Here is an 11,688-nt window from a genome sequence, read left to right on the forward strand (position 1 = left end):
AAAAATTTTAGTGGGGGCAAGTGCCCCCACTATGATTAACTTAGATCTGTCCCTGCATATGGTTGTGGTGAAATGTTAGTCCTGTGTATCTTTTTCCTTTACTTCAGGTTCTATCTCTTCAAGAACAGGTTGTTGTTTTTGGGGTACATCGTTAATGACTTCAAGGAAAAATACTATGTCATTTCATCCTTTATTGTATAGTGTCAATTTGGTAGTAAGTGGTTCACTCCAGTTTGAAATGAAATAAAATCTGCTACCATTGTCTTTAGTGATACATTGCATTGTCCTTAATAATACACTGTATAGCCTAACTGTTTAGCAATTGAAGTTATCAATTTCCATTGACAATATTACCAAATTCAGTGTTTGAAATGCTTTGTACCTTGGGTCTTTTTCCTTCCATGATTCACAACCGTGAACTATAATTATTGATCGTTTATGCTTATCAGTCTGGAACCAGAACGGCCCGTTCTGGAACTAGAACGGCCCGTTCTGAAACCAGAACGACCCGTTCTGCTGTGTAAATTTTGCACCTGGAACAGGCCGTTCCGGATGCAAAATTTACACACTAAAAGTGCAACGTTCTGGTTTCAGAACGGGCCGTTCTGGTTCCAGGTGTTTTCAAAAAATTGGCATCCACGTGGCATCCACCTATGCATCTACGTGGCATCCACATGGCCACATAGTTAACTCCGTTTAAATAATTTGAACGAAAGTCCCAAATTGAAACCAATTAATTTATTAGGGACCAAATTGAGACCAAAAATAAAAAGTGGGACTAAATTGAAACAAACAATTATTATAAGGGAAGAAAATAGGTTTTTAGCCTATAATAAAACATCGTAAACATTCACCTTCACTATTGCTACTACGTACTTTTTCTCTATCCACGGTAAAAGACAAAATTTGTCTGACCAAGGTTGTCTGTGTATAATATATTTATGGCTTAAATATTTTTTTACTCCCTCAAATTTTAAAAAAAATTGTTTTTGGTCCCTCAAATTTAAAATTGTTGTTTTTAGTCTCTATAATTCTCAAAAATCTTGTTTTAGTCCCACTACAAAAAAATGGCATTTAGCGACCACCAAAATCGGTCGCTAAATTGTTAAAATCAGTTGCTATTTACCTTAGCGACCGAATTAGCGACCGAAATTAAGTAGTCGCAAAAACAATGGTCGCAAAACTATATAAAGACCGATAAATTTTTGGTCGCTGTTTAGCAACCGAAAATTTCGGTCGCAAAATGATTGCAATGATTTTGGTCGCTGATGTGTATGGGGACCAAATTAGTGACTGAATAAATCGGTTGCTAAATTGGTCGCTAAAGATTTATTTTTTATTTTATTAAATTTTATAGACGTTGCAAATTCGGTCGCTACGAAATACTCATATTTGGCCTCTCAAGGATTCTATTTCACAATACTTCACTTTTCAGCATGTTTTGACCTTAATTACACAGTTTTTGGGAAACTTCCCAGAAGGTCACCCATCTCTATATTACTCCAAGTCAAGCACGCTTAATTGTGGAGTTCTGATGAGATAAGCTACCGAAAGGCAGATGCATGTTGTTAGTATTGGTAGCACAAATTAATTCATTTAAGTCATCCTCAACTATACAATTTCAACTTATACTATCTTTGGATCCTTCTTTTTTCGATGTGTCCGGACCGTTATAATATATAATAATATATATAATAATTATATTACTAATAATAATTATTATATTATATTTAATTAATCTTTATTTATATATGTACTTATTTTTTATAATTAACAATCTACTTATTTCTATTTAAAATTAATATTATGATACAATTTAAATTATTTATTATAAATTTAAAAGTTTAAATTATTTTTATATTTTAAAATGAGAAGGGTTATAATATTACTAGTATAATTTTTACTAAGTATTACACTGTTCAATAACTTTATATTAAATGTGAATTTTGTAAATCTAACCGTTAGATTGAAAGTTCATATCACTTTATATGTTTATATCAAGTTTTGTTAAAATTGAACAACAACTTGAAGGTAATCAAAGTGCTCATATTTTAGTATATTTTGAAATGTATATATTACGTCAATTTTATTTTACAAGAATGAAGTATCAAATCATCTTGAATTCATATAAAATTTTGTATATATGATCTAAGAGTAAAAAATTTTCAATCTAACGGTTGAATTTATAAAATTCACATTTAATATAAAGTTATTGAGCAATGTAATACTTAGTAAAAGTTACACTGGCGTTATTATAACCATTCTCTTTTAAAATATTATTTTTATAAATTAAATTTTAAAATTTTTAAATAAATTATTAATTAACTTAATATATTTATTCTTCTTAAATCTAAGATATAAAATTCAAAAAATGTATTTATCCTTTTTTATTTTCTAATTATCAACCATTAATAAAATACTAATTTAAATTCTTATACAAAACCAGATATTAGTTATACAAAAATATCAAGATCATATAGTAAATTGTCAATAAAATTCTAGTTAAATAATTTAAAATAATTAATTTTCAACTATATTGTTGGAAAATAATTTATTCCAAAGCTAATTAATTTTTTCTATATTAATTATTAGTAAAATCTAATAACTTTTAATTTAACAATTGGATCAATGAAATTTAATACACATTATGAGTTATTGAATAGAGTAACTTTACCAATAGTTACTTTGTGAGTCATTTGATTCTTCTCTCTCTCTCTATATATATATATATACACACACACACACACACACACACATATATATATATATATATATTTAGATATTTAAAATTTTATTGATCTTTTTTAATATATGATTGTCAATTTTCGTAAAAAATTCTTACATTTTCGACAAATATAAATTTGTCGGAAATATTCCATCAATAATATAACTTTTTCTATGATTTTTTTTCCATCGAAAATATAAATTTTCTGACAAATTTGTATCCATAAGAAATTACCGACGGATATATCTGTCAAAAATATAAATTTTCCAACATATTTGTATTCATCGGAAATTATCCGTCAATAATGTAACTTTTCCTATGATTTTTTTTCCGTCAAAAATATAAATTTTTTGACAGATTTGTATCTATCGAAAATTATCCATCAGTAATTTACATTTTTCTTCTAGTGGATTGAGTCTGACCCAAATACGAAAAAATTCGACCCAAACTCATTGAGTTGATTTAGATTAGTTTTAATTTACGGGTTATCTATACCCACTTACACTCTTACACAATAAGGGTATATATATTACATATTGTTAGTGATGTGTGAAAAGGGAAAGAGAACAAGGAAAAACGTTGAAATTTTTTTGATATTTCATAATATCTAATATTTTGAAGATTTCACCTTCAACATATCCAAATGATGATCACATAGTCGATCACACATAGTAGGATAAGGTTTTCATTATTATCGAATTAGTTTATCATAAAAATTGGTTAACTATTTGAAATTTAAATGCATAAACAAGTAATTAAGTGGTAAACAAACAGTTTAAAAATTAATAATATATTTCTAACATGAACTTAATTAGGATATACCTGCATTTTTTTTACCACCATTCAATCCTAAATTACTATATATAATTGATTTTTGATAATTATTTTAAAAATTATATCTACGATAATTTTTAATTAATAATATAAAAACTTTACTCTTCCAATATATATGAAAATTATACTCTAAGTGAGAAATGATTTGATAGAAAATAGAGTAAAAATTATTGGTATTTAGTTAGATGAAATTAGACAACAAATAGAGAAAAAATATAAATTTTAAATTATATTTTATAAAATAAATTATTTATAAAATTATCTTTTTACCTTAGAACTTTATGATGTATAACCATTTATTTTTCATATTTTAAAATTTTGTAATTATTATGTATATAATATAATAAATTAAATATAATATATTTAATTTAATTATATAATATTATTTTTCCTAATATAATATTCAAATTTTAAATTATATGTTGTCAATAAGAGAGTAGGGTACTTGTCCCACTATTTTTTTTAATTATTTATAAATTTATAAATAAAATATTTTAAATCACAAATTATAAAAATATTTGAAATGTTGTTTAGAATAACTTTAAGCATGTGCAACACTACATAATTTTCTTCGTAAAGAATGTCATTCTAATGAACTTCTAGTTGGAGTGGTGGACTTACCTTCATCTTCAACATTACTAGTTAATGTAAATCATAATTTTGAGCCTATTATTAAAAGTCAAGAGCAAGAGCGAAAAGATACTAATGATTGGAGGACTAGTATAACTATGAATATGTGGGTAAATGTTATTTAGAAGGATATGATATTACGGAGAATTATTATTATTATTATTTATCCAAATATTGTCATTTTTTTATTTTTGTCTTTGACTATTTATAAATTCGAATGTATGAAAAAAAATCTTAAACTCTTATCATATGTCAAAAATCTACGAAATTTTGCAAAGTTCACAAAGTCCCGCAGAATCCATTAAAATCCTAACTTAAAAGTCTTGTAGAATCCATTAAAATCCTGATTAAAAGTCTTGAGGAATCCTACAAAATCTTAAAAGTCATGAAAATCCTGCAAAGTCTTTTAAAACTCATAGGACTTTTTTCAACTAAAAAAGTCTTTTAAAATCCTAATTCATTACACCCCCTTAGTATATTATCAAATTTTATTTAAAAAAAAACTTAATAATATATATATATATATATATATATATATATATATATTGTTGTGAATATGATGAATCTATTGAACAAAAATAAAACACAGTCAAGAATAAAGAAGAGCAAAAATAGAGTAATAATGAAAGTAGTAAAGAAAGGAAAGAAAAATACATGGAGAATTTTACGTGGTTCACCCAAGTGCAATGGGCTACATCCACAGGTGGAAACAGATCCCTTTTGCTTTATTCGAAATTCAGAGTTGTGTAATTGTTTTTGCCCTCTAAGGATCACACACACACACACATACACACACACACACATATATATATATATAATCCAAAGAGGACCCAATGGACCAAACAAAGTTACAGCTATAGGATAGGTACAAAAGCATAACTAACAATCCTCCACCTTGCATTTGGACCTCCTTTGTAGAGAAAACATCAAATTTAATATTAGAAAAATTTCTATTGCCACCTATCTTAGAGGGCTATTTCCAACAATCAACATTGAGGAAGTCCAAACAATGAAAGAACTTGCTCTTAGGGACAATTTTTGTGAATATGTCAGCTGGGTTGTGAAGAGTGTTAATCTTCTGAATCTTGATTCTTCTTTTTGATCTGATGAAGTGGTACCTTACATCTATGTATTTGGTCCTTTCATGATGTACTTTATCTTAAGCAAGATAGATAACACTTAAGCTATGACAAAAAATCAATTCATGCTCCTATTTAACACCTAAATCAGATATCAAACCTTTTAGCCATATCCCTTCTTTTGCAGTTGCAGTTAAGGCCATATATTCAGCTTCGATTGTAGATAGTGCAACTAAAGGTTGAAGAGTTGTTTTCCATCTTACTAGACAGCTTCAAAGTGTGAAAGCATATCTAGTGATAGATTTTCTACCATCTAAATCAGTTGCATAATCTGTATCAGAGTATCCTGCTAGGCAACAATTTGTGTTTGGTCCATACATTAGACCTATATCAGATGTCCCTCCTAGATATCTGAATATCCTTTTGACTGCTTGCCAATGCTCCTTCTGAGGTTGATTCAAGTATCTACTTACAACACTAACTACATAAGCAAGATCAGGCCTAGTACATACCATAGTATACATTAGGCTTCCAACAGCACTGGCATATTGTTCTGTTCTGTTTAGCTTAGAGACTAAGCAATATTTTTCAATTTTTCTTTGGCTGACATAAGTGTACTCAATGACTTTGCATTATGTAACCCAAACCTATGCCAGATCTTTTGAATATAATCTTTCTAACAAAGAAAGAGTTTCTTCTAAGATCTGTCTCTGTAGATTTCCATTCCTAAGATCTTTTTGGCAACACCTAAATTCTTCATGTCAAATTCTCCACTCAAGAGAACCTTCAGATTTTAAATTACAGATTTGTTCTTAATAGCTATGAGTATATCATCTACATATAATAGAAGATAAATCATAGAGCCATCCTCCACCTTTTTGTGGTAAACACATAAGTCATAGGGACTTCTGTTGAACCCTTGATTGATCATGAAATTGTCAAATCTCTTGTACCATTGCCTTGGTGATTGTTTCAGTCCATAAAGTGACTTTTGTAGTTGGCACACATAGTCTTCTTTTCCTAATTTCACAAAACCTTCTAGTTGCTTGATTAAGATATCCTTTTCTAGTCTTCCATGTAAGAAGGTTGTCTTTACATCCAATTGATCAAGTTTTAAGTCTTGACAAGCTACAAGGGCTAGTCGACCCCTTTATAGAAGTGTGCCCCACAATTGGTGAGAAGATTTCATTAAAATCCGCACCTTCCTTCTAACCCCTTTGCAACTAAACATGCTTTGTATCTTAAGGGTTCAACTCCAGGGATTCCAAGTTTCCTCTTGAAGATCCATTTGCATCCTACTACATGTCTTCCTTTTGGCAATTTTACTAACTTCCAGGTTCAATTTTTCTAAAGTGATTCCATTTCTTCCTTCATGGCAAGGATCCATTTATCTGCTTCTGCGTGATTCATGGCTTCCTTGTATGTGGTTGGTTCAGATGTATCAACTTCTTCTACTACATATAGTGCATAAGTACTAATAATGTTTTCAAAACCATACTTGACAAGAGGCTTAGATATTCTTTTAGGCTTTTGATTGGCTTTTGTATAAAGTTGATGTTGGGATGCAAGTAAAGTCCCACATCGTTCAAACAAGAGGATGCACATGAGTTTATATACACACAATTGTCTCCATTGGTTGAGAGGCTGATAAGTGCTATGATTTCATTAAGTTTATGGCCTAGTTTGAAGCATTTATATCAATTTTCCTTGCTTTAGACCTTGTTTTTAACTCAAAACATATCTAAATTGTTAGGTGATCACATTTTGTCTTTGAATCATGTTTTTACGTAACTTACAAGTATTTGGTTGTTGTTTTGTAGTTTAGGAGAAAGTTAGGAAAGAAGGAAGGAATTCAAGCACAAAGTGGTGAATTCAAAGTTGAAGGAATTTTTGGTTAAGTCCCCAGGCTAAGCCTCAAATCCATGCTTAGCCTCAGCTTGGCAGAGAATCATTGGAACAAAAATTCAATCCTCACGCTGAGCATGGAATTGAGGCTGAGCATGGGAGTCCCAGAACCTCATTTCACTCCAGACCTATCCTCAAGTTTAGCGTGGCTTCTCACGCTTAGCGTAGATTGTGCTGATATGTCATTATTCACATAAGACAAAAGCTTTTATGACCTAAAAGTGGGATTTTCGAGGAGAGAAGCAAGGAGGATCATTCTTGGAGTTTGTGTGGTGGCTGGAGAACTCTGGAACCTTCAAGATCAAGCTTCTTCCTTTCTTCATCATTTGTAGAGTTCTACATGTCTATGTGTAGCTAAACTCACCCTTGTTGGGGATTGATGTAACTAAACTTGTAACGACCTGCCACGGTCTCTACACTTAGTGGAATCGCACTACAACTAGTTAACTAAGAGAATATTAAACTGGATAACACATACATACAGGCATAAATATAAAGATCGAAATAATTAAGTTTCTGTATATAAAATATAGCACCATATATGTACAGTCATCCCAAAATATTCCTTAGTGCCGGTCAAGCACTGACAAAAAAAAATGTTACCCAGAATGGTAACTCAAAACACAAGACTCAGCTCCTCGTCTCACAACGATCATCTCTACTCCCAAGCTATCCCTGACCTGCTCCCATACCAAGTATGATCATCGCAGTTCCACCACATGGAAAACAGAAGGGTAAGCTAGAATTCAAAGATCAATAATACAAGTACAGAATAAAAATTCTATACTACACATGCATCCCAAATCCTGTCCCTAAGGAACCTTTCATCTCAATCAATCATTCATTCACCAAACATGAAGTCAAACACCACACTTCATCATATTGATAATCATGCAATGAATGCAACTCATGACAGATAGGCATACATATCAATCATCTAATGCGTCGTCACGCATACACCTAGGAGATCTCCATAACAATAGAGCTGTATAAGTGACATTCCATCCTACCGAAACCACCCCAACCGTTTTCACGCCCAATGCGCCCGCTCGGTCACAGCTAAACAGGATTGTCGCCACCGGCCCGAAACGGGCTTTCGGCATTCGCGAAGGATGGTTGGACTCGTTTATTTGTTTAAAAATAGTGGATTGCTAGAATGACTTATTCTCAAACTGAGACCTCGTCAAACGAGCAATTTTATTAAAAGGCTCACTAATCCATATTAATCCCAAGCGGGACCCTCCATGGATTAGAGGTTTTCATAAAAGGAGGGTTCGTGGAGTCGCCACCAATGTTTTACTCAAAACATTGGAAAAAGGGATAAGGCAATTGATTTAAAAATCAACCTTGGCCACTACAACCAGAGTTGGGTAAGGGAGTCGGTTACGCGTGGGGAAGGTGTTAGCACCCCACAGCGCCCCTTTCGGGTTCCCTATGACAGATTATTTTCTAAAATAACAGCGTAAAATTACTAAATTACCCCTATTTATTCTAAACAATTATGAATTGACTATCTACATGATGACAGTTTAAATATGCACACAGAAAGCAGTAAAAGGAAGGATTGAAGGGAAACCTCTTGAAGCGTGCTTTTTATAAAAAATGAACTGGGAAGCGTTTTGGCGTTCCCTCGCTCTACAAGCCCGCTCCTCGCTCTCCTAGAACAAAAATTTTAACTAAGGGAATCAAAGAGATTTCCCCTCGACTAGGTTCGATCCTCAAGCAAAATGGCTCGGGGCTCAAGAACTTCGTCGGATCAACTCTCCGAGTGATTTCTAGGGCAGAACACTGCTCAAAAACCCCAGAATACTCAAGGAGAGGGTTCAAACTATGTTGAAAAGTGTGGAATGACGTCCAATTGACGTCATATTTATAGGGAATAGGCGCAGTACGGCCTACAGGGCCAATACGGCCGTATTGAAATTTTTGAACTTCAATACGGTCGTATTGGGGTTCAATACGGTCGTATTGAAAGTCAGAAATTTCAATACGCCCGTATTGAGTTCGCAGCGGTCGTATTGAAGTGTCAATACGGTCGTACTGACTTCAGTATGGCCGTATTGAAGCTTCAATACGGCCGTATTGAGTTCAGTACGGCCGTATTGGGCTTTTTCCCTCCACTTCTTTATTTTAAGCTATTCTAAGACCTCTGGACCTACAGAGAACCCTCCTAGGGCCTTCGAGGAGTCCTTCTGGCTGATTATCCTTCAGTCTTCGAGAGTCTTCAAGCTTTATTTCTGACCCGGACAATTTTAGGGGTCTACAGCTGCCCCCCCTTTACTTAGTCGGACGGCCTCTTGGTGTATCGGCTGACAAGTAAAGGAGTTGACCCAATTGTCCGGGTATTGTGCCGACCTTCTGACTTGTAGCGTCTTCCGGTGGGAAAATGTTGAGTAGCCTCTCCAGGTGGGTGCATACCTCGGCGCTTCTGACATCCTCGGTGGCTGAGTTTACCTTCTCCAAGGCCAACTTCACTCGACGCCCGAGCCGGAAGTTGGACATCAACGCACCTCTGATGACGCTGATGGTTGAGTACCGCCTCTCTAGGCTTAGCTTCACTCTTTGTTCGAGCCGGAAACCAAGCACCTTTGCGGCGACGGTGAGCAGTGTGAGTTTTGCCTCTCCAGGCCTTGCTTTGCTTGTTGCCCAAGCTGGAAGCTGTGAGTACCGTCTCTCCAGGCTTAACTTCACTCTTTGTTCGAGCCGGAAGCTAAGCACCTTTGTGACGACGGTGAGCAGTATGAGTTTTGCCTCTCCAGGCCTTGCTTTGCTTGTTGCCCAAGCTGGAAGCTGTAAGTACCGTCTCTCCAGGCTTAACTTCACTCTTTGTTCGAGCCGGAAGCTAAGTACCTTTATGACAACGGTAAGCAGTGTGAGTTTTGCCTCTCCAGGCCTTGCTTTGCTTGTTGCCCAAGCTGGAAGCTGTGAGTACCGTCTCTCCAGGCTTAACTTCACTCTTTGTTCGAGCCGGAAGCTAAGTACCCTTGTGACAACGGTAAGCAGTGTGAGTTTTGCCTCTCCAGGCCTTGCTTTGCTTGTTGCCCAAGCTGGAAGCTGTAAGTACCGTCTCTCCAGGCTTAACTTCACTCTTTGTTCGAGCCGGAAGCTAAGTACCCTTATGACAACGGTAAGCGGTGAGTACCCCTTTTCCAGAGATAGCTTCGCTCATTGTCCGAGCCGGAAGCTGCATACCTCCGTGTTTGTGACGACGGGGTAGCGTGAATATCTCCTTTCCAGGGATTCGTGATGATTTTGTCTCCACAGTCCACGATGCTGCTTCGACGGTTGTTTTTTGATTTTGTGCCACTAAGGGCTGGATAACGCAGGGATCCGTCTAGGGGATGTGCAGTTACTCATAGGTTCTTGTGTCCCAACTTTCCATTGCGTAGTTGGTTCCCACTGGGGAATTTCTGATTCCTTTGGGTGCAGACACAAAGATGCTCTTTCTGATGTGAGCGGTGCCTTATGATTGGCTGACGTCCTTTCGACGTTGGTGGAGTATCCCGGTTACCCTTGTTCGGGTGTCTCTTTTGGTTTTTGATTTTGCTGCCTCCGTGTAGGCTGTTATCCACTGGGGGATTTTGTCGTTGATTTTGATTAGCCTCTTCTGTTAGGCGTATCAGCTTGACGTTCAATGATTGGCTGAGCCAGATTCCACTTGGGGAATGATTATTGATTTTTTATTTTCTTCTCCTTCTGCAGGGATGCCTCTTGAGTAGGCGTCTGGGGATTTGGGGATCTTATGTATCCCAGAGTATTATTTAGGAAGCCTCTACAGGCTTAGCCTCACTCAACACTCGAGTTGGAGAGCTATCTTCACTGAGGAAGTCTAAGTCCTTTGACTTGGATATTCTGCTTGGGTGATCGTGCTTCCATTGGGAATGTCGTCGATCTTGCTTTGATAGCTCTTGTTGGATATTGGCTTCATAAGCTGAGGTTCCCTTTGGGGAGTATTATTTCTGCGAGCCTCTCCAGGCTCAATTATTCTTTGGTGTGGAGGATGAGGAGTATTTCGGCGAGCCTCTCCAGGCTCAGTTATTTTGAGAGTATTCTTTCGGCAAGCCTCTCCAGGCTCAATTATTCTGTATGATGCTGCTGATTTTCTGAATCTTTGTATTTTGCTTGCTGTTGTCATACACAAGCAATTTTCTATTTTTCTATTTTATGCAGTTGCCTCATGATAAGGTCTTTGAATGTGCAACTCATGTGTGTGATGCACAAATGTAATACAATTTTTATTTTTGTTCATTTATTTAGAAAAGTGAGTGGCTCTCCCTATCCTCTTCTTCTTGGAGGACTTTCTGTCATTGACGCGAGGGAGTGTTTTTGTGAGCCTTTATGCAGGAGATTATGGATTTTACAGGAACCCCTCCAATTTTCTTTTATTGACCGATTATTAAGAGTTTCGTACAATTTTTAGAAACATCAATTTTAAAGGCATAATCACAAGGTCAAGAAAGAAAAGAAACAAATGGATATTTTATTGATATTCACAAATGTTCATACAGAAAGATT

This window comes from Cajanus cajan, chromosome 3 (genome assembly GCF_000230855.2).
Source record: "Cajanus cajan strain Asha chromosome 3, NIPB_CcT2T_4, whole genome shotgun sequence".
NCBI classification, from domain to species: domain Eukaryota; kingdom Viridiplantae; phylum Streptophyta; class Magnoliopsida; order Fabales; family Fabaceae; genus Cajanus; species Cajanus cajan.